We start from the raw sequence: 22,911 nt of genomic DNA on the forward strand, positions 1-22,911 counted from the left end.
ACACGAACCATTATGAAGCGAACAAGTCAGTGACTTTGTTTAGTCCATTTGCAATGTTGTGCAGCCGTCACCTCTGTCTAGTTCCAAGACGCTTTCAGCACCTGGAAAGGAAGCCCTGTACCCACTAAGCAGTCACTCCCCATGGCCCCCGTCTCCTTGGCTCCTGACAACCATGAGTCCGCTTTCTATGTGTGTGGATTTGCCTCTGCTGGACGTTTCACGGAAATGGAAGCATGCTATTTGTGACCTTTTGAATCTGGCTTCTTTCACTGATGGTCATGTTTTTGAGGTTCATCCACATTGGAGCGGGTATCAGAACGCCATCCCTTTTCATGGCTGAATACTATTCCATCCTAGGCATGGATCACTCTTGTTTGTTTGTTTCTTTTTCTTTTTTTTTTTTTAAAGGTTTTATTGAGTTAATGATAGGTTACAATCTCGTGAAATTTCAGTCGTACATTATTGTCTGTCAGTCGTGTTGTAGGTGCAACCCTTCACCCTTTGTGCCCACCCGCCCCACCCCCCACTTTTGTTTGTTTCTTCCTCATTGAAGTGCCTCCTTAAATTTTACTCTCTAGACCCATGCTTGCCTCATCCCAGCCCCGGGCCGGGATTCCAGAAAGCTGTGAGGGGGACCGAAGTGAGGCAGCGGGTGGAGGAGAACCCATAAAGGGTGTGTTCAGGAGCAGGTCACATCGGGGACAGCTGGGGCTCAGTTTCACTGGGGCTCCCCGAGAGATCATGTGGGGTGCAGGTCAGGGTGGCCCCAAGGGAGGGCGGAGAGCCTGGGGCCTTTATCCACCAGCTTCTATCCTCACTGATTAAGGGCGGCCCTCGGTGCTGGGTCTCGCCCCACATTTCCAGTGTAAGCCTGCGCGGTTGAGCCCGAGAGCGCCCCAGGCGGAGAAGAGGAGAACTGCAGGTGCGGAGGCGGGCGGCGCTGAGAGGACCGGAAACCGTCTCGCCCGCAGCTGCAGGTGAGCTCAGGTGAGCGAGCGGACGTGGGTCGGCAGCATCCACAGCCTCTGGGATCCTTCCGTGCGTGATGCGTGACCCCTGCCCGTCACAGCTTTCAGTGCTTCACCAGCATCAACTCACCGATTCCTCATGACAGCACCCCGAAACTAGTATTGTTATTATCCCCGTTTTACAGACGGAGAGACTGAGGCACGGAAGAACGGCAAATAACTTGAGATCATACGGCAAGTCAGCGGCAGAGCAGGATTCAAACCCAGAAGGCCTGTGCTTGTCACGACCACTTAGTATTCTTGCCCACTCGGTTTTGCTTCCTGGCGTGCCTTCCATGCACGCAGGGCACCGGCTCTACCTGGCTGTTTCTTGCCATTGTTCGCGTCTCGGCTGGGGCTTCATCTCCTCCGAAAAGCCCTCCATGATCATCTATCAAAAGGAGGGGCCTCCTGCAGCTATCTAGGGCAGAGTTCTATTGTTTTCCTCAGAGTACTTCACAGTTTGCAATTATTTTGTTTGATGCTTGACTTACCATCTGTCTCCATTGCTAGACTATAAGCTTTATGAGGACAGGGGCCCACCTGTCTCGTTCGCTATTGCGCCTTCAGATCCCATCTCAGTATGATCATTATTAATACTTTATGATAAATAATAAATATTAAGTGCACCTGGAGCAGAGCTGAGTAATTAAATAAATGAACCCAACGTCCAAAACATACTGATGTCATGTTTCTATAGGCCTGACAAATACAAGCTATCCTGTTTTCCAAATATTAATTAATGAAGGCTTTGGAATTTCCCTGAGGGGGCGGCCGAGGGTGCTTCCACGTGGATGATCCAAGACATAAATAGAGCAAAATGATTTATTCCGGGTCGCTGCTGACTCCATCTCTGGGAATAGAAGCATGCTCCAAAACCTTGGCTCTAATTAGTCAAGGTGATTATTAGGCACAATAATTAGGCACGAATGACCTCAGCCGGGCTGTTTCGTAACCTCTGGAATTGAAGCCCGGTGCCAATTTTGTTTTAATGACAGTATTTGTTGTGCTTGCCACCCCTAAACCCTTTTTCTTTTTCTGAGCCATCAAACATTCATCTCAAAATACGATCTTTTCAGTCATCGATGCTTGACTCACTGGCACATTCCGGAGTCGCTCCTCCAATTATTTCCTTTGGATATAGTTCTTGTTTTTGTGGGATTCTGTTTTTCTTTTAGTTTTTTGGGTTTTCTTTTTTTTTTGAGGAAGATTAGCCCTGAGCTAACATCTGCTGCCAATCCTCTTCTTTTTGCTGAGGAAGACTGACCCTGAGCTAACATCCGTGCCCATCTCCCTCTACTTTATATGTGGGACGCCTACCACAGCATGGCGTGCCAAGTGGTGCCATGTGTGCACCCGGGATCCGAACTGGCGAACCCCGGGCTGCTGAACATGAACGTGGGCACTTAACCGCTGCACCACCGGGCTGGCCCAGTTTTTGGTTATTTCTATAGAAAGTCCTCTTGGGCTCATTTAGTTATCAAATCAATATTTAGTGCACCCCCTACTGGGAGCAGGGCTCTCCGCGCCCCCCCTGGGGATGTCAGCGAATTCTCTGTATGTTCCGGGCAGTGTGAGGACGGTTCGGGGCATTTCCGTCGCTTCCTTATCTTCCTCTTGACCCCCAGTCATGGCCCACATCCCCTGAGCTCTTACTCTCTCTGAAGCACGGCGTAGCTCAGCTTTACTCATTCAATCCTCGAAATAGACCCGTGAGGGATGTGCTATTATTAGCGCTGTAATTATCACCCCCATTTTGCAGATGAGGAAACTGAGGCACAGAGGGTTCCCGTGACTTGCCCAAACTCACACAGCCAGTAGGTCAGTGATGGTTGCAGGATCTGAACCCAGGGAGTTGCTATCTGAATCCTCGCTTTTACCCGCTATACCAGACGTGCTCTGCTAGAATTCTTGGTAGTTCCGAAAGGCCCCAGAATCCTCTGACGTTGCACATCCTCCTGTGTAGTCACTCAACAAACATTTGCTGGGGACTCTGTCTGTTGGCAAGCCCAGCGAGGCGGTGAGCGGGGATATGAAAATGAACCAGAGCAAATCCTTGCCCTACAGTCGGGGCAGTTTGGGGAAAGCACCAGGACTTTGGGGCCAGACCTCAGACTCCATCCTGGTTTGGTCAGTAACTAGGGTTGCCAGATTGAGCAAATAGAAATATAGGTCTCCCAGTTAAATTTGAATTTCAGGACAAAAATGAATAAATTTTTAGTACTATATAAGTATGTTTCTTGACACGTTTTGTTGTATTTTATCTGCAACCTTACAGGTAACTGCTGAGTGACCTTGGGTACATCACTCAACCTCTCTGATCTCAGAACCTTATGTTCAAAATGAAGATAATAATCCCCATTTCAGAGGGTTGCTTTGAGGAGTAAAAGAGAATGTTTATATAAAGTACTTGGAATGCTACAGTGGCTCCTAACAGGTCCATTTCTACAGGCAGCCCACCCCAAACTGTGCTCTATGCGGTAGCTGGGGGAGAGAAGACTTTTAAAATCAGCTCAGGTCACTGCCTGTTGAAGACCCCTTGAGGTTCCCACGGTTCCTAGACTGAAGCCCAAAGGCATCCGGATTTTCCTAAAGTTATTCAGGCTGTAGATGGTGTCCAGCACGGAGACCCTTTCCAGGACGCCTCCCAGGGTGAACAGGATATCGCTCTTCTCCCAACCCATCTTCTCTCCTGAGGGCCCACTGCTGGGTACCGTAAGCTCTCAAAGTGAAGGAGGAGGGAAAACGCATAGAGATTTAAGGCACGAGAAGTAACAATCCGGTGGATACCACCAGATGTAGTCCGAGTCCATTCCCCTCTCTCCAGCATCCTCGATCCTCTCCATCATGGCTAGCCCGGTCCAGGCACCACCACTTCTCGTCTGGGGGCCCCGCGCCAAAGAGATGGCCTCTCAGACTGGGTGATTTGAGGAGAGTGCAGTCCAAGGGCTCATGTCACACTCTAAGGCCAATGACAGCTGAGTCACCACATCCGTGTTGCAAAGGCTGAGGAGAAAGAGCGGCCACCAGAACTCAGACTGGGCAGCCCCATGGAGAGTTCTTGGGTCCCGGCACAGACCAACCTGCTGCGACCCCACGGGTAGGGAGCTGGGGGAGTAAGGACCCCAACTTCTGTCCCTTCCTCCCTCTGCTCTCCTTCTTGGGCTCCCCATTGGCTGAGACTATCAGATACGAGAGGGCACTGCCCTCTGTTGACGCGGGCCGCACGGGTCCGCCTCGTGGGGCTGAGAGCAGAGAGGAGAAGGCGTAGAGTGGATCTGGCGGTGGTCAGAGGACCGCCAGCACGACGGCCACGTGACCTTGGAGGAGTTGTTTAACCTCTGTCACATAAGAAGAAGTATATTTGGTCTTCATCTCAGGTTCCTGGCATAGAGCTCCTAAAACCCTTGGAATTTCCTGAGTGACAGGAGTGTCTTCCATTATTCATAACCAGCTCCTCCTCATCACACCTACATTTATGCTAATTTATTATGCTAATTTATGCTAATGAGGTGGCTTAGGGTGGGGCCCCCGGGTAGCCTCAGGATGGAGCTGGTCACCAGAAAGACCAAGTGATGGGAGGGTTAGAATTTTTAGCCCCAACCACCGGCCTCCAGGACGGGTTGGAGCGGGGCTGAGTTGCATCCTTTATAATAAACTGGTAATAGTAAGGAAACCGTTTTCCTGAGTTCTGGGAGCCCTTCTAGTGAATTATGGAACTTGAGCAGGGGGTCATGGGAACCCCCCATTTACAGCTGGTCAGTCAGAGGTACGGGAGGCCTGGACTAGGGGTTGGCGCCTGAAGTGGGGCAGTCTTGTGGGACCGAGCCCTTAACGTGTGGGGTCTGACAATAATCCCAGGTAGGAGGCCAGCCCCATGGCGTAGTGGTTAAGTTCGTGCACTCTGCTTTGGCGGTCCAGGGTTCACCCATTTGGATCCTGGGTGCAGACCTATTCACTGCTCATCAAGCCCTGCTGTGGCGGTGTCCCACACAGAAGAACTAGAATGACCCACAACTAGGATATACAACTAGCTGCTACGGGGGAGGAAAAAAAAAGAAAATTCCAGGTTATTAGAGTCAGGCTTGAATTGTTTGTTCAGAGTTGGAGAATTGGTTGGTGTGGGTAAAACCTCCACACGTTTGGTGTCAGAAATGTTTTGTGGGTAAACACAGGTCTCAGGAACCTCTTGGGGCCTCAATTCGTCGTCTTTAAAATAGGAATAAAAATACCAACTTCACTGGGGAATTGTCAGCATCAAATGAGTTAACACACACAAAAGACTTACCATAAATATTAAGACATGTGAAATGGTATGTGTGGCGGAGGGACCTTCTGTTAAAACATCATTATTTGGACCGACCTGGTGGCTTCGGCAGCCCGGGGTTCACCCGTTCAGATCCCAGGTGTGGACATGGCACTACTTGGCATGCCATGCTGTGGTAGGCATCCCACATATAAAGTAGAGGAAGATGGGCACAGATATTAGCTCAGGGCCAGTCTTCCTTAGCAAAAAGAGGAGGATTGGCAGCAGATGTTGGCTCAGGGCTAATCTTCCTCAGAAAAAAAAAGAAAGAAAAAAAATCATTATTAACATATCACATTGTTAACGTAACAGTATCCAGTTCTCCTTTGTTCTTGGGTACGTGGAGACATCCTTTCCAGTCCCCTTGGGTTAGGGTCACATGGCAGCTGACCAATGGAATGTGATCAGAAGTGATGTGTCACTTCCTTTCTGAGGGAGCAAAAAGCCTCTGCAAGATTTTCCAGGCTTCATCTTCCCCTTTGTGGAGGAGGCCTGGCATTGAGAGGGTGGAGTCCCCAGACTGAGGCCGCCTGGATCCCTGAGTCACCGTGCGTCATCCGTGGAGGACGGCAGCCCCGGAGACTCGCCTGGACCCGGAGCAGGCTTTGCCTGAGCAAGAAATAAACTTCTGTGGTGTCCAGCCAGTAGATCTTCTTGTCATTGCCGTTTGCTCATTTGCAGCAGCATGACCTATCCTGACTGCTACAACCTATCCATGGATGTTTCCAGAAAATAACCAGTTTGGGGAATCCAGGGTACCACCTCTCGCATCTTTCATCCTACCCACCGCCCTTCCAGGCCTCTCCTGATCTCTTCCAATGGGCTGTTGCTGCAGCGGCTGGGAGCAACCACAGACACACTGCCAACTGGATGGGCACCATCCCCTCGTAGGACCTCTGGGGCGGGAGCCATGGTGCCAGTTTTTTAAGAAGGAAAGAAAATGTCCTTGTGAATGGTTCTGATCTGCCAGTTCTTGATGAACGTGTCCTCGTTTGGGCAGAGCTGGGGACCCTGCACATGTTTGCATTCTCGTATTCCTGTCTGCATCGGCTACTAGTGGTGGACAGCCTTTGCAGGGGTCCCAAAGATTCACGCCTCTTGGTAGGTATTCATGCCTTTGTGTAATTCCCTTCCCTTTAGTGTGGGTTAGATTTACTGTCTTGCTTCAGATGAATTCAATTCGGGAGAAGTGATGGATGTCACATTCAAGAGTAGCTTATAAAGGGGCTGGCCTGGTGGGGCAGTGGTTAAGTTCGCTTGCTCCGCTTCAGTGGCCTGGGGTTTGCTGGTTTGGATCCCGGGCACAGACCTATGCACCACTCATCAAGCCATGCTGTGGTAGGCATCCCACATATAAAGTAGAGGAAGATGGGCACAGATGTTAGCTCAGGGCCAGTCTTCCTCAGCGAGAAAAGGGGGATTGGCAGTGGATGTTAGCTCAGGGCTAAAAAAATAAAAAGAGTAAGTTATAAAACCCTGTGGCTTCTGCCTTGGGCTCCCTTTCTCTCTCTCTCTCTTTCTGCTGAAGGAAGCCAGCTGCCAGGTTGTGAGCTGCCCCATGGAGAGTTAATTAATATAACTATCCCCCAAACTACTTCCTTTCCCAAAGGAGAGCACAATGGAATCACCTTTATAATCCCCCTTCTCTTCCCACCTTGCCCTCTCCCACATCCAGGTAACCTTTGATCTGTTTCCTGTGCCTATAGACTAGTTTGCATTTTCTATAATTTTATGTAAAGGGAATGAATCATAAGCACATACACTTTTCTCTGGCTTCTTTCACTCAGCATAATTATTTTGAGATTCACCCATGTTGTATTGTGTACCAACCAAAAGTTCATTCCTCCTTACTTCTGTGCAGTGGTCCACTGTATGGACGTACCACAGTCTGTTTATCCTTTCGTTTGTTGATAGACATTCGGGTTGCTTCCAGTTTTGGACTATTACAGGTAGAGCTGATATGAACATTCTTGCATAAGTATGGACATATGCTTTCTTTTCTCTTTGGTAAATACCTAAGAGGGGAATGGCTGAGTCTTATCCTAAGTGGATGTTGAATTTTATTTTATTTTATCATTTTTTATTTTTTACTTATTTTTTTGAGGAAGATTAGCCTGAGCTAACATCCACCACCAATCCTTCTCTTTTTTTGCTGAGGAAGATTGGCCCTGAGCTAACATCTGTGCCCATCTTCCTCTATTTTATATGTGGGATGCCTGCCACAGCACTGTGGTTTGATAAGTGGTGCATAGGTCTGTGCCTGGGATCCGAACTGGCAAACCCCGGGCCATGGAAGTGGAGCACGTGAACTTAACTGCTGTGCCACCGGGCTGGCCCCTGGATGTGTAATTTTAAAAGAAACTCTCGGATTATTTTTCAAAGTGATTGTACCACTTTATATTCTCACGAGCACTCTGCAGGATGTTTGACAATCATGGCGCTAACCCACGAAATGCCAGAGGTTCTAGTCATTGTGACAACCCAACCTGCACCCCCCTTACAAATGCCCTCTGGGATGGGGCAGTGCTGTGCCGGCTGAGAACCACTGCACCAGAGGATCTTTTCCAGCCATGGGCAAGGGTAAGCCCCCATTTAGGAACCATGGGAGAAAACTCTTAAACCCATATTTCTGAACTGAATTCATGGTAGCTGGAGGTACAACACGGTAACAAGAGCGAGAGGTAGCCGCTCGTGACCATCTTGGCTTGGTCTTGCATTTTGTGGTTCTTCAGTTTCTGAAAAGACCAAAATGCTCTTTATGTAAAGAACCAAGCTTTATAGGCGGTGGTGAAACACAACGGTGGTGGTTAGAGCCTAGAGTCATGTGACCCATTTGCTTTCTATTCTTAACTTTCTCTCTGGCCCTGGAGCCTCCCAGAGCCTCCCTCGGGTGAAAATAAGTGGTGTTTGGTAATCCTGAGTTGAAAGGTGGTACTTAAGTCAAAAGGACACCTGAACTCAGCTAATTTGCACTAATCACCCACACCAGCCCTGGCTCAGCCGGAGGCGAAAACATCCTCATGATGCAATCACAACCACACATTGCAGGATGCCACCCATGCTCAAACACTCTTTTGACTTCTAAAGCCTTCATCCTCAGCCCCCTGTTAACAGGAGCGTGCATCAGAAGCCCCGAGGGCTTGTTAAAACACCCATTGCCTGGCCCCACCCTGGAGACTGATTTCACGTTCTGGAGAGGAGCCTGAGAATTTGCATTTCTATCAAGCTCCCAGGTGGTGCTGATGCTGCTGGTCCAGCGGCCACACTCAGACCCATGTCCCTACTGGAAGCCTTTAATTTGTCAATTTAAAGTCAATGTGATTTTGCCCCCCCTGCCAGGGGACAAAATCTGGAGACATTTTTGGTTATAACTGGTGTAGGGGGCAGTGCTACTGGCACCTGGGGGGTAGAAGCCAGGGATGCTGATCAACATCCTACAGTGTGTGGAGGGGAATGCTTCGATAAAGTAGACTGTTCTCCCAAGGAAGAAATATTGTGCAGCCATTCAGAAGAATGCTTCCGAGACCTTTTTAAAACTTGGGGAATTGTTCATGATATGATATGAACAACAAAAAAAGGGATAAAAGGAGTATATTCAACATATCAGCTGTTTCATGTAATTTTCTTCATACTTTATCACTACCTACAATTATTATTATTATTATTATTTTTGCTGAGGAAGATTCACCCTGAGCTAACATCTGCGCCAATCTTCCTCTATTTTGTATGTGGGTCACCACCACAGCATGGTTGCCAACAAATGGTGTAGGTCCGTGCCCAGGAACTGAATCTATGAACCCAGGACGCCTAAGCAGAGTGTGCTGAACTTAACCACTAGGCCACAGAGCCAGCCCCAATTATCTCTATTTTTAATTATTATTTTGAGGTCATATTGGCTTATAACACTGTGTAAATTTCAGGTGTACATCACTGTATTTCAGTTTCTGTATAGACTGCATCGTGTTCACAACCAAGTCTAGTTTTTATCTGTCACCATACATATGTGCCTCTCTATGCTTTTTACCCTCCCCCAACCCACTTCCCTAATCTGTTCTCTTTCTCCATGTGTTTGTTTCTCTTCCACATAGGAGTGAAATCATACACTGTTTGTCTTTCTTTGTCTGGCTTATTTCACTTAGCATAATACCCTCAAGGTCCATCCATGTTGTTGCAAATGGCATGATTTTGTCTTTTTTAAGGCTGAGTAGTATTCCACAGTATATATATCACATCTTCTTTATCTATTCATCCATAGAAGGGCACTTGGGTTGTTTCCACATCTTGGCTATTGTGAATAATGCTGCAATGCACATAGGGGTGCATAAATCTTTTTATGTTATTGATTTCACATTCTTTGGATAAATACCCAGTAGTGGAATAGCTGGATCACATTGTATCTGAAAAGGAGTTAATTTCCAAAATACATAAAGAACTCTTACAACTCAACAGCAAAAAAATGAACAACCCAATCAAAAAATGGGTAGAGGATATGAACAGACATTTTTCCAAAGAAGATATACAGATGGCCAACAGGCACATGAAAAGATGTTCCACATCACTAATCATTAGGGAAATGCAAATCAAAACTACACTGAGATATCACCTCACACTCGTCAAAATGGCTTATAATTAACAAGACAAGAAATAACAAGTGCTGGAGAGGATGTGGAGAAAAGGGAACGCTGGCACACTGCTGGTGGGAGTGCAAACTGGTGCAGCCACTATGGAAAACAGTACGGAGACTTTTCAAAAAAATAAAAGTAGAAATACCATATGATCTACCTAGAATGATCTTGTTTGTTTACATGTTTACTTATATATCATCTGTCTTTATTTACCAGGACGTAAGCTCCTGGTATTCTTTCTTTTTTGTTTTTTTCTCAAAGATTGGCACCTGAGCGAACATCTGTTGCCAATCTTCTTTTTCTTCTTCTTCTCCCCAAAGCCCCCCAGTACATACTTCTAGGTCCTTCTGGCCCTGCTATGCGAGATGCCACCATAACATGGCTTGATGAGTGGTGCTAGGTCCGCGCCCAGGATCCGAACCAGTGAAACCCTGGACCCCCGAAGTGGAGCGTGTGAACTTAACCACTTGGCCACGGGGCCGGCCCAGCTCCTGGGATTCTTAAGGAGAGTGTTAGATGGTTGGCAGGCACGTGAATGGGTAAACCGATGTCTTGTATGTAAATCAACTAGGTAAACAGGATAAACATTTAACACCCAAGTCTCTGAAAAGAAAATCCCTCAACTGTAGCATTTGCCAATTTCCGTGGTGGAAAGACCCCCATCATGGCTGATTTCAAGCTACCTCAAGATGTCACTGAAAGAGGAGTTGGGTAGATGTACACAACTGGCTAGCCAAGCCCATAGGAGCCAGCTCCAGCACACCGCTGGAAAGAATTATATTAATATAAAAGACTGGAAGGAAGAATGCTAAGATGCTAATGATAGCATATGGGGTCATACATATATAGAAACCATCAAGCTCCAGCTTAATAAGAACCGAATTTGAAGGGGCGGCTCCTGGGCTAGTTTATGTCCTCCAAGAAGAATAGAATAACCTGGCCCTATTTCTGGTCTCAACCCAAATTCTCAATTCCTGACTGACAAAAATCAGCCAACACGATCTTATGTCAATTGTGGTGGGAGCGGGGGAAGGATGCATATAAAGTGGGGTGTGGGGGGGCCCATACAATGCAGGTGTCCAGGTTGCGTCCTGTGTGGAGGGGCACATCTGGGGGGGGGTTCCACTGACATCATAGACATATATCAACTCATATGAAAGAATGCAGGCGGACCTGGAAATCCTGGGCTTCTGAGTCGCAAGGCAGCGAGGGAATAGCCCCCTTCTGAGCCCCATGGACAGATGGCCATGTACACACTCTGGAGTCTTGTTACATATGCACACATGTGGCTGGCCATCTCCTGAGCCCCTCGTTTCTCAGGGGACCAATTGCGCCTCCTCAACCCCAACTGACATGGCTGTCTCATCTGAAGGAGAGGGAAGTGGGGTATTGACACACTGGTGACGCCTGTAAGTCCTGGGACGCCCTCAAGTGGGTAAAAGTGAGGGCGTCTCTGAGCCTCAGCCAGGGCTGCTGCCCCCCAGCCACAGGAATTACTTAGGACACTTACAAAAAATCATTTGAGATACTCAAAAGAATTGAAAACATATGTTCGCACAAAAACGTGCACGAAATTATTCATAGCACCATTATTCATAATAGTCTAAAAAGTGGGAACAACCCAAACGTCCATCAACGGATGAATGGATAAACAAACTGTGGTTTACCCGTACAATGGAATATTATTCAGCTGTAAAACAGAATGAAGTGTTGACACCTGCTACAACATATATAAATCTCAAAAACATTATGGTAAACAAAAGAAGCCAGACACAAAAGGTCACTTTTTACGATTCCATTTCTATGAAATATCCAGAAGAGGCAAATCCATAGATGGAAAGTAGATTAGTCATTGCCAGGGGCTGGGGGAGGGGGGAATTGAGAGTGACTGCTGCTGGGCGTGGGGTTTCCTATGAGAGTCACGAAGATGTTCTGGAATCCGACAGTGGGGATGGTTGGACAACACAGTGAAATATACTAAAACCACCGAACTGAGTACTTTCAAACAGCAGATTTTTTTTTTAAGCTATGCTTTTAGGTGGGGAAGATCGGCCCTGAGCTAACATCTGTTGCCAATCTTGCTCTTTTTTTTTCTCCCCACGGCCCTAGTACATAGTTTATATCCTAGTTGTAAGACCTTCTAGTTCTTCTATGTGGGATGCTGCCAGAACATGGCTTGATAAGTGGTGTGTAGGTTCACGCCTGGGATCTGAACCTGCAAACCCCGGTCTGCTGAATCAGAACGCACATACTATGCCACCGGGCCGGCCCCTAAAACGGTGGATTAAATGGCGTGTGAATTACGTCTCAATGAAAAAAATAATTTGAGGAACTTTGTCCTAGTTTGCACATAGGCTGGAAATGGGTGGGCTGGTGGTGGTCCCCAAAACAAGGCTTCTAGGGGTTCCTCTTGGTGACCCGCGGATGGGGTGGTGGGCAGGCAGTTCCTAGAGAAGACAATAAGGTTGTATACCGGACAGACCTGTTGCACGGCAGACCCCGTTGGTGCTCGCCTGTATCTCCATGGCATGCACACGCCCCTGGGGCAACCAAACCTCAACCAGTGATGGACAGGGCCCCAGCTTCCTCAGTCCTGGAGGTCCCCAGTGGGACTGAACCCCAGTTGCCCACAGCGAATAACCTGCTCATTAACATACCCAAATTATCTCCTGGCCTTCCTCACCTCGCTTCCCTGTCCCGGGGTCACCTCCCAAGTCAACTACTTGCCGTCTCATCCTTGTTTCAGGTTCCACGTCTGGGAGAACCCACCCCAGGTAATTGTCTCTTCTTCATATTTTTTGAAGTTTTCTTCATAGCAGACACAGTACTTTCCTCAACAGAAATAAATGTTTCTTTCAAGTCGTAAGATATCAGAGAGTGAGTACCTCACCTCTGGAAGGACGTTCTGGCCGAAGGTATTTACCAAGCACCTACTGTGTGCCAGGCACTGTTCTAGGCGCTGGAGATGGAGAGATGAACAGGGCAGCAGGCCGACATGGTCTCTGCTCTCATGGAATGTTCTAGTGGGTTTGAGGAGAGATGGACACGCAAGTGAGAGAATGAATATGCCTTGTTCATCCCAAGATGCATAAGCACCAGGAACAGAACTCTGGGTGAAGTGGCAAAAAGCAAAGGGGGTTGGGGAGCTCTGTTTTGGACTGGCTGGTCAGGGAGGGCTGCTCGGAGGAAGAGATGTTTGAACGGAGACCTGAATGACCAGAAGGTGCCTGAGAGACTGGGATCTGTGTGGTGAGAAGAGCCAGAAAGTGCCTTCACGCTCAAGATGAGGCCGGTGGACCAGCAGCCTCGGCATTGCTGGGAGCTGGTTGGAAAAGCAGACTTGGGCCCCACCCCAGACGGACAGAACCAGACTCTGTAGTCCACGCTACCTCGAGGTGATTCATGTGAGAATCACGGAGCAGTGGATCGAATATGAGGGCTGAGTTACTCCTGTTTCAGGATGCAGGCTGTGGTCAGACAGTGCGAATCTATTGTGTAGACATCTTGCCTCAGGGAGAGGCTGGACCGCCTGTGATGCCCGCCCCAGCAAACGGACCTGAGCCTTGTTTTTGCTTTTAGAGCTGTCACACTTTTCAGGGACATCAAGGCATCAGTCAGCAGCAGGAGACCAGAGAAGCATAGTCTATTATGAGGCCCCCTTCGTGACATCACCATTGTGCTGAACCGTGCCTCCAATCCGGGCTCTGGGTACCACCCGCAAAGTTGCCGCAAGTAGGAAGACCGCGGGCAGTCTTTCTGGAAGGGCATTTAACTGCCTGCGAGCCACCCCTCAGAGAGAGTCAGAACGAGAGTCCCATTCTTAACCTGAGTCCTACCTGGTAACCAGCAGCACCTTGCAGCCACAGTTGCAGGCTGAGGACCGGCCATGGAGGGAACACCCTGTTGTAATGGGGAAAAGTTGCATAAATACAATGGGTAAAAGCAAAGCCAATGCACAAACAACCCCAAATCTCCACAAACTATGGAATATTCCATTTAATTAGCACTGTGCAAATTACCATAAGCTTTACATATATAAAGAGTAATGAATTGTCTTCAGCTGTTGGTACAGAGAACTGACCACAGTTTGCTTATATAAATTAGAGGGCTTTTTCTCTACTTAAAAAAAAAGTCTAGAGGTAGCCCAGGGACACCCACAAATTCACCCGAGACTTCCTCCTTTCTGCTTCGCCATCCCCAGAATATGGCTTCCTTCCTTAAGGTCACCTCATGGTCAAAGATGGCTGCTGCAGCCTTTACTCTCTTGTTTGTGTTCCAGGAAGCAGGAAAGAGGAAGTAGCAAGAGCAAGAAGGCAAGCTAAGTCAGTTTCCTTTAAATAGCTTTCCTGGAAGCCCCACCCAGTGACTTCCTCTTCTTATTTCCTCATCCTCCATTAGCTGCAAAGCAGGCTGGGAAATGTAGTTCTTAAGCTGGGCACGTTGCCCACTTGAGTACAGTTTAGGCTCTGTTAGCAAAGAATAACTGTGGAATGGATATTGGGAAGGGAGCTAGCAAACTCTGTTGTGTATATATTATCCCATTACATACTCAGTTTTGAGAAACTCTTAGGAAAATTCACCATTTCCCCCATGAGGTCTGAGGTTTTTTTTAAATACAGATGTATTTTATTGAAGTAACATAGGTTTATAACATTATATAGCAAATATCAAGATTTCATCTTTTTTATGGCTGAGTAGTATTCCATTGTTTGTATGCCACATCTTCTTTCTCCATTCATCCATTGATGGGTGGTCTGAGATTCTTTGACACTTCTGGGTAAAAGTTTTTCTGTCTCACAGATAACAGACTAGCAGTGTTTTCTATTGTTTTTTAAGGCAGATAGAATTTATTTACCCAGTAAATTCTGTATTTCATAACAAGGGGAGGAGAACATATAAGCCTTCTGTTTTCCCGCTAAAAATTTCTATCTTTAAAATTTAACTTTGTTTTTAATCTGTGTTGCTATTTAAAACAAGAGTTCAGGGAGAAACACGTTCTTCAGTGTACCAAATGAGGCGAGTGAGTTGTGAGCAGATTCCATCATGAGCTTGCCCTTTCTGCCCCAGGAAAGGAATTAAAAAGGGATCAGAACACATCTCTTCCCCGTCTTGTTGCTAGAACAGTTCCTGTACATGATGGCAGTGGAATGGGAGTGGCGAGCCTTCTGGGCCCACCCTCCTCTCCAGGCAAGCCATGCCACCTTTTGAGGCAAGGAGTGTACGGACAGTCAAAGAATCTCGCCTTCAGCAGAGAGCTGAAGGCAGCATGGGTAAGAGCTGGATGTGATGGTTTTAAAATATGTCCCCCAATTCTATGACACCCCTCCTTTCAAAAAGTGGGGCCTAATTTCCCTCCCCTTGAATGTGGCCCAGACTTAATGTCTTGCTTCAGAGAAATAGAATGTGGCAGAATGATGCTACATGACTTCTGAGGCTAGGTCATAAAAAGGATAGTCTCTGCCTCGTGTTATCTCTCAGCTTACTCACTCTGGGGGCAGCCAGCTGCCACGTCTTAAGGACACTCAGGTAGCACCAACTTGCCAGCCATGCGAGGGCACCATCTTGGAAGTGGATCTTCCAGACCCAGTCAAGCCTTCAGATGACCAGATGCCCGGTTGACACCTTTGTTGCAACCTCATGAGAGAGCCCCATGTTGGAGTGCCCAGCTGAGCTGCTCCTGAATTTTTGTTGTTTACTGTTGTTTTATACCACTAAGTTTGGATTATTTGTTACACAAGAGTAGATAACGAACACACTCGACGTTGCTAAATATTATCTGGGAGGAAATTAGCGGAGAGAGATATTCCTAGGTTGATTTCTGTCTCTAGATTTCCCAAAGCTTCTTATTAATCCTGAAGTGATTAAAACAATCAAGAGGATGATCCAGGCCAGAGGAACAAGTCACACTTGATTCCAGTACATCTGAAAACAGTCCTAGCTACCCCAGGATATGGTCCTTGTGTGAATACTGCACTTGAGAAACCAGAGGACTTTTGAAAATGCAGATTCCAGGGCCCCACTCCGGAGGATGACATTTCACAGCTTTGACTGGGCCCCAGGGACCTATATTTCTACAAAGCCCCATTGTAATTCTGAGGAGCAAAAATACGCATATTCTAGAACCATATCGAGGTTATTATGGAGCTCATTTGCCTGCCTTTGGAGAATTTTCCAGAGCAAAGCATCCTGCTCAGCTTCAGGTTAGCTAGACCCGATTGCTCATTGCACGATGCTGGCTCAATGAACGATCAGACTGTGGACTAGGAATGCGAGACTTCTCAGCGATAACCTTTGGATTCCTTCCTCTCCAAGAGGTTTTCTCACAAAGTCATCCTCTTTCTGATGTCCTGCCTCAGGAGGGGTGGGCATTCTGGAGACTGGCTGCCTGGGCTTCCGTCCTGGTCCTCCTGCCTACAACTGCGTGGTTTCACATGAGTTCTTTACTCTCTCTAAGATAAGTCTCCTTATCTGTCAAAGGGGACAATTGATGGAAATAGATCAGGCGTTCCTCAACCTCAGCACGACTGACATTTGGGCCAGGGAACTCTTTGTCGTGGGGCCGTCCTGTGCACTGCAAGATGTTTAATAGCGTCCCTGGGCTCCACCCACTAGATGCAGTAGCACCCCACCCCCCGAGTTATGACAACCAAAATATCTCCAGACATTACCAAATGTCCCCTGATGGGGGCAAAATCACCCCTCTTTGAGAACCACTGAGCCAGGTCACTTAGCTCTGCACGGTGCTTGGTTAGCACTCAATAAATGATAATCATGATCCTTTTTCTCTCTTCAGATTGCAACAATATTAGATTTTAGCAATGTTTTTTTCCTGGGTGTTTTTTTTTTTTAAATATGCCACTTGCATTTTTGTGACAAATTTTTTTTTTATTGAGGTCGTATCAGCTTATAACATTGTGTAAATTTCAGGTGTACATTATTATATTTCAGTTTCTGTACAGACTGCCTCGTGTTCACCACCAATAGTCTACTTTTTATCCATCACCATATATGTGTGCCCCTTTCCCCCTTTCTCCTTCCCTGCCGCTCTGGTAATAACCAATCTGTTCTCCTTATCTAAATGTTTGTTTACCTTCCACATATGAATGAAATCATACAGTATTTGTCTTTCTCTGTCTGACTTATTTCCCTTAGCATCATACCCTCAAGTTCCATCCATGTTGTTGCAAATGGCATGATTTTGTCTTTTTTATGGCTGAGTAGTATTCCATTGCATATATATACCACATCTTCCTTATCCATTTATCCATTGTTGGGAAAATTATTTTTTCTAGTGCATACAAAATGGTTAATTTCATGTTATATGAATTTTAGCTCACTTAAAAAAAGTATGTGGGGGGCCCACTCCATGGCCGAGTGGTTAAGTTCGCGTGCTCCGATGTGGCGGCCCAGGGTTCGGATCCTGGGCACGGACATGGCACTGCTCGTCAGGCCACGTTGAGGCGGCGTCCCACATCCCACAACTAGAAGGACATGCAACTAAGATATACAACTGTGTACGGCAGGGGGGTTGGGGAGATAAAGCAGAAAAAAAAAAAGTATGTAAGCATAGCAGCAAAAGAAAAAGTAGATGAATTGCACTCTGTCGAAATGAAAAACTTTTATGCCTCCAAGGACACCATCAATAAAGTGAAAAGATGACTCACTGAACGGGGGAAAATATTCACAAATCATATATCTGATTAGGGACTGGTATCTAGAATATATCAAGAAATCTGACAATGCAATAATAAAAAGAGAACCCAAATAAAAAATGGGCAGAAGACTTGAACAGGCATTTCTCCGAAGAAGATAAGCAAATGGCCGACAAGCACGTGGAAAGATGTGGGCTGTCAAAGGTGAAGCGGCGTGTAACTTTCGAAGCAGGGCTGAAAGGCAGCAGGATGGGCAAGTTGTGCTCTTGCCTCTGCTGTAAGCTGCATGTGCAGGACTGGACTTCTGGTATTTCATGCAACAGAAGCAAAATGCAGGACCCGACTCCAGGATGCATCACTGTGTCAACATTGGTCCCAAACTGGAATGGGGAATGTAGTAAAACTCACGAAAACATTGCTCTTATTTAAACATGCTTGCTGATTTGCATGCTGTTAAATGTTAAATAAAGGATGTTTTATTTTATCTTGCTGTTTGTATTGCCTTTTTGTGCTTACAATATTGTTTGACTTTTCCCCTTTTGACTCATGCCTTGGAGTCTAACTTTGACCTTTTTTAGCAGCAAATAATCTACGAGACCGCTTTTGCTGTCTACTGTGATGAATGCATGTGTTAGATATGAGAAGCTCTTGGGATCCTGTAATCACTTGACATTTCTGTTCGCGAGTCATATAAGTGAGGAAAAAGATGGGCTCCCGTTTCCGTTTTGATTCAGTCACGCTAACAAATAATCTTGGAGTGTGGAAAGGCTTTCTAAGCCTGATGCGAAACTCAGAAGCTTTATAGTAAGAGATTTGCCTATTTACAAAACAATTGGCAAGGCAAGAAAAATGGAAAAGTGTAAACAAAATAAAAAACCAATAACAACCTGGGAAACTGGGCTAATCACAATACAACCACAAGGAGACATCCTTTCTTTGCTTCTTTGACTAGCAAAGTACAAAGCTGTTTATGATACTCGGTATTGACAGGACTGTAGAAAAACAGCACACTCAGGTCCTCGCTGGAGGCAATGCCAACTGCTCTGCCTCTCTGAAGGGCATTTTTAAAAAGTCTCTTATAAAATATTTAATTCCTATAGCTTTTGATGCCAAAATACTATTTCTGAGGCTATTTGCATATGCATCCATGTACACACAGGCAAAGATGTTCACTGTAGCACATGCATGCAAGGATGGTCATTACCGCCCTGTTTATAACAGCCAAAGACTGGTCACAACCAAAATTTCCATCAACAGGGAATGTGTTAAATACTTTATAATAATCAGTCCACACAATGAAATACTTTACAATATTTTAAAAGAATTTATATTGTATCATGGGTCATGTCCAAATTACATCAAGGGAAAAAAGTTTGTATAATAGTACATATAAAATGATGACCTTTTTGCACTTAAGGGGAACATGCATGTACATAGTTACATGTATACACGTATGCACATGACATACACCCGGACACAGTTTCCAAAGGTCACAAGTTATTTCTTAGTTATAGGATTGAGGAGGATCTGGAATAAGGTAGGTAGAATGACTTGTACTTCTTGCTTTGTGTTCTTCTGTGCAATTGGAATTCTTCAGGCGAAACAAGTGCTTTTGTGGTAATAATAACAGAACCAGTGAATACAGAAAAATACAGTGCTTTCACCAAGTGATTCTACTTTATGGATTTTTTTGTGTGTGTGTGAGGAAGATTGGCCCTGAGCTAACATCTGTGCCAGTCCTCCTCTATTTGGTATGTGGGACGCCACCACGGCATGGCTTGATGAGCAGTGTGTAGGTCTGCGCCCAGGATCCAAACCAGCGAACCCAGGGCCACGCATGAACTTAACCACTACGCCACCGGGCCAGCCCGTACTTTACGGAATTGATACAAAGGAAGTAACTGAACGAGTGTGCAAAGACGACTCTACAAGGAGGCTGAGGACGTGTCATTGGGAGATTAAGACACTGAAAACAACCTAGACGCCCTTAAGGAGAGAGTTGTTAAGTAGACTATGATGTGCCCAGACCTGGGGACGCTACGTGACTGCTAATAAGAGAGAATAAGGCAACTATACTGTTGACATGGAAAAGAGGTCCAAGATATAGAAAATGGAAAAGAAAAGGTAGGTTTCACAACAAGCTTTGTAATGTATCTTTTATGTTAAAAAGCGTCTACATATACCTATTTAAAAGTCTGGAAGGATGTTAAAAATGGAAAGTAGACATTAACCCACATTTTCTTGAGTCATCAAGCTCTAGTGATTTTCAACGGATGTGACGTTTCCAGATCTCGGCGGAGAGATGTCATCTTCATCGTGGCACATACAGGCCTCCCAATTCCAAGGTTGGAGGCTCATCCGGGGGCACTTTCCCAGGCCCCTTGAGTGCTAGTCTTTATTGAGTGATTTTGTGTGCTGGCACGGCACTCTGTTCTTTTCTCACTTATTATTATATTTTATTATTTAATCCTGAGAGCAAACTCTGTGAGTTCCTGTCACCATCTCCATTTATCATGCTCAGAGAGACTCAGTAATTTGCCCAAGGTCACTCAGCTAGGAAGTGCTGGTACAATTATTTAGGAAGCCATACTACAGGGTACCACGTCATCACCAGAAAGACAATGTGGTTCAAATCAACCCAGATCATTCCTGGTTCCTTAAGCCTTTTCCACTGCTGTGCCTTTGAATCTACGTGTCCTTCTGCTCTGAGGGGGCCTCTCCTTTCAGGAGCCTTGTCTGTACTTCATGGCCTAGTGAAAATGCTTCCTCCCCCAGGAAGCCCTCCGGGATTCCCGCCACTGGGAAGTACGCTTTCTCCTGCCCACAACTCTGACTCTATGCCCTCATGGCATTTGGCACATGCCGCTTTTCTCTGTGGCAGCTTGTGAGCCTCCCTCCACAGCTCTTGCTCATCAGCTGTGAGCACCCACCAGGTGCTGACGTGTGATAACATTGCTTAGGTTTTATAAAGCGCAGTCTAGAAAGAGAGAAAAATCATCTGCCAGTAGCCTGGTCTCCAGCGTCATCTCGTGCGCGTGTGTGTGTGCTCGCGTGTGCGTGCGTGCACGTGTGTGTGTGAGAGAGAGACTCATTTAAGACCTTAGCGGGTCTCAGAAAGATCTCTTATCACAGAAGACATATTAAAATGCACTCAGATGAAACTTTTTTTGCTGTAAAAATAAGCGAAGATTTTCCGATTTTTTCTTTTGTAATCATTATTGAAAAACCCTTTTTTCATATTATAGAATCCATAAATCGTGTTTTATTGAACGTGATTCAATAAAAGAACTTGCGGTTCCCCTACAACCTCTACTTCCGCCTGGCAGGTCCTTTCTGCCCTGGCCTCCATCTCCCTTTCTTCCTAAACCCTACGGATCTTCTACGGTTCAGCCAGAAACACGGCTACCAACAGCCCTGCCCTCGAAGAACCTACTTTTTTTGGTGCGAGGCGACCCCTAAGTAAACACACCAATAGCACATCATTTCAGATAGTGATACAGGGTCTGAAAAAACAAAGCCAGGCAATCGGAGAGCGCGTGGAGGGCGCTCCGTTATCCAGGTTGATCCGACAAGGACTCTGTGTGCTTACGGGCCTTTTGAGCAGAGCCTTGAGGATTAAGGAGGAGGAGAAGACTTCCGAGAGAGAGGGAACTGCGAGGGCAAAGGCCCTGAGGCAGAAAAGAGCTTGGCGTCCTGGGGACACGGAAAGAAGGCCAGTGCGGCCAGGCTGCATAAGCCAGCAGGGGATGGCGTGAGAGGAGAACAGAGGAGGCGGGGCCGGATCCTGCAGGGACCTTTAGGCCGTTGCGAGGAGGGCAGATTTAATTCCGAAGGGGATGGCGTAAAGCCGGATTGCTGGGTAGGGGCGCACTCAGGCAGCTAGCGGGAGATGGTGGCCGACTCCTCCGGACCCCCGGGGCCCTCCTGCCCCCGCCGCCCGCGTGTAGGTCTAGAGGGCCCGTTTGCTTCTGTGCGGTCATCGCCGGTTTACGTGGCCGCTTCCTCCCCAGACCCTGCGCCCCGGGGGCCGCCCCGGCCGGTGACCAGGGCACGCAGCCCCGCGCCTGGCCCACTGCAGGCGCACAGCCCCCGTCGCTGGGGGGTGTAGGGGGCGGGGACAGGGCGACGGCGCAAGGCGGGGTGACAAGGCCGGCGCAGGACCTTCCCCTGGAGCCGGGCCTCCCACTCGGCGCGGCCACGCGGGTTCCTGCCGGAGGAGGCGCAGGCTGGCGCGTGACGCGGGCGGCCGCACGTGGCCCGGGAGTGTGCTGCTTAGGACAGGTGCGGGGGCCGCCACACGCGCGAGGGCACCCCCTCTCCGGCTCCGGGTTATTCTCGGCCTCGCGGACCGGCTGGGCGGCCGCTGCGGTGTCCAGGGGCGATGTCCCCGGAGGGGCGCCGGGCCTCCCCCGCGCAGCTCCGTCAGCCCGAGGAAGGGCACGCTGGCCTTGCAACTTGGAAGTTGTCCTTTAGACCCGCAGGCTCGATGTGTCCATCCAAGAAGTGGGACTGTGCAATATACAGACGGGGGAGCACTTTGCAAACTTGGACACAAGTTGCGCGTTTTATTCACTTTCTCCGCTTCCCTCTCCCCCTCGGAAGCCCAAAGGGCTGGAGTAAGCAGGCTGCCACCCACCACGCCCCTGTGTCCCCGCGGCCCGGGGGCCGGACTCAATGTCGCGTCCCCTGGGGCCTACAGGCGCCGGAAAAGCCCCCGCGGGGCGCGGTCGCCGGGCCGGGTCACGTGACTCCCGCTGGCCACCCCGCGCCGGGCGGGGGGGACGCCGCGAGCAAGTGCGCATGCGCACCTCCTTATCTATTTTTTTCTTGGTTGGCTTGGACGCAACCACTGTCAGCTCCTCCCCCTCCTTCTCCGACTTCATCCTTCCTGACATTCACTGCCTTTCCCCCGCCCATTGGTTACGTCAGGCAGACAGGCCGAGGAGCCAATCACGACGCTGTGTTCAGGGGCCGGCACGCGGAACCGGTCGGATCGGGCCAATGGGGGCCCTCGGAGCGGGCGCGCCCCAACCGGGCAGGGGCGACGGGGACGAGGGGGCGGCGCTTCCGCAGTCAGCATGTGGGCGGGGGAGGGCGGGGACCAGCAGCCGCAGAGGCGTCGACGGCGGCGGCGACAACGTCGCTTCTCAGTCTTCGGGGTGGGCTCGGCGGCGCTGGCCGGGCAGCGCGGAAGGCTCGGCGGTCTGCGGCGGCGGCCCTAGTGGGGGCCGCGGCGCCATGGGGCGGCGGTAGCCGGGCTCGGGCCGGCCAGGCGAGGGGCGGCGGTGCCCGTCCGGGCCGCGGCGCCCCTCGGCGGGGCC

The 22,911-nt window shown here is 48.2% G+C and overlaps 1 long non-coding RNA gene across 1 annotated transcript; it reads right to left on the reverse strand.

Annotated features, from left to right (window-relative positions):
* Positions 1-12,097: 12,097 nt before the first annotated feature.
* On the reverse strand, positions 12,098-14,265 carry LOC124242478 (uncharacterized). The gene is made up of 3 exons (XR_006889456.1): positions 14,105-14,265; positions 13,775-13,838; positions 12,098-12,958 (listed from the first exon to the last, which is right to left on the reverse strand). It is a non-coding gene; the product is annotated as an uncharacterized LOC124242478 (long non-coding RNA).
* Positions 14,266-22,911: the final 8,646 nt, after the last annotated feature.

This window comes from Equus quagga, chromosome 7 (genome assembly GCF_021613505.1).
Source record: "Equus quagga isolate Etosha38 chromosome 7, UCLA_HA_Equagga_1.0, whole genome shotgun sequence".
Classification (NCBI taxonomy): domain Eukaryota; kingdom Metazoa; phylum Chordata; class Mammalia; order Perissodactyla; family Equidae; genus Equus; species Equus quagga.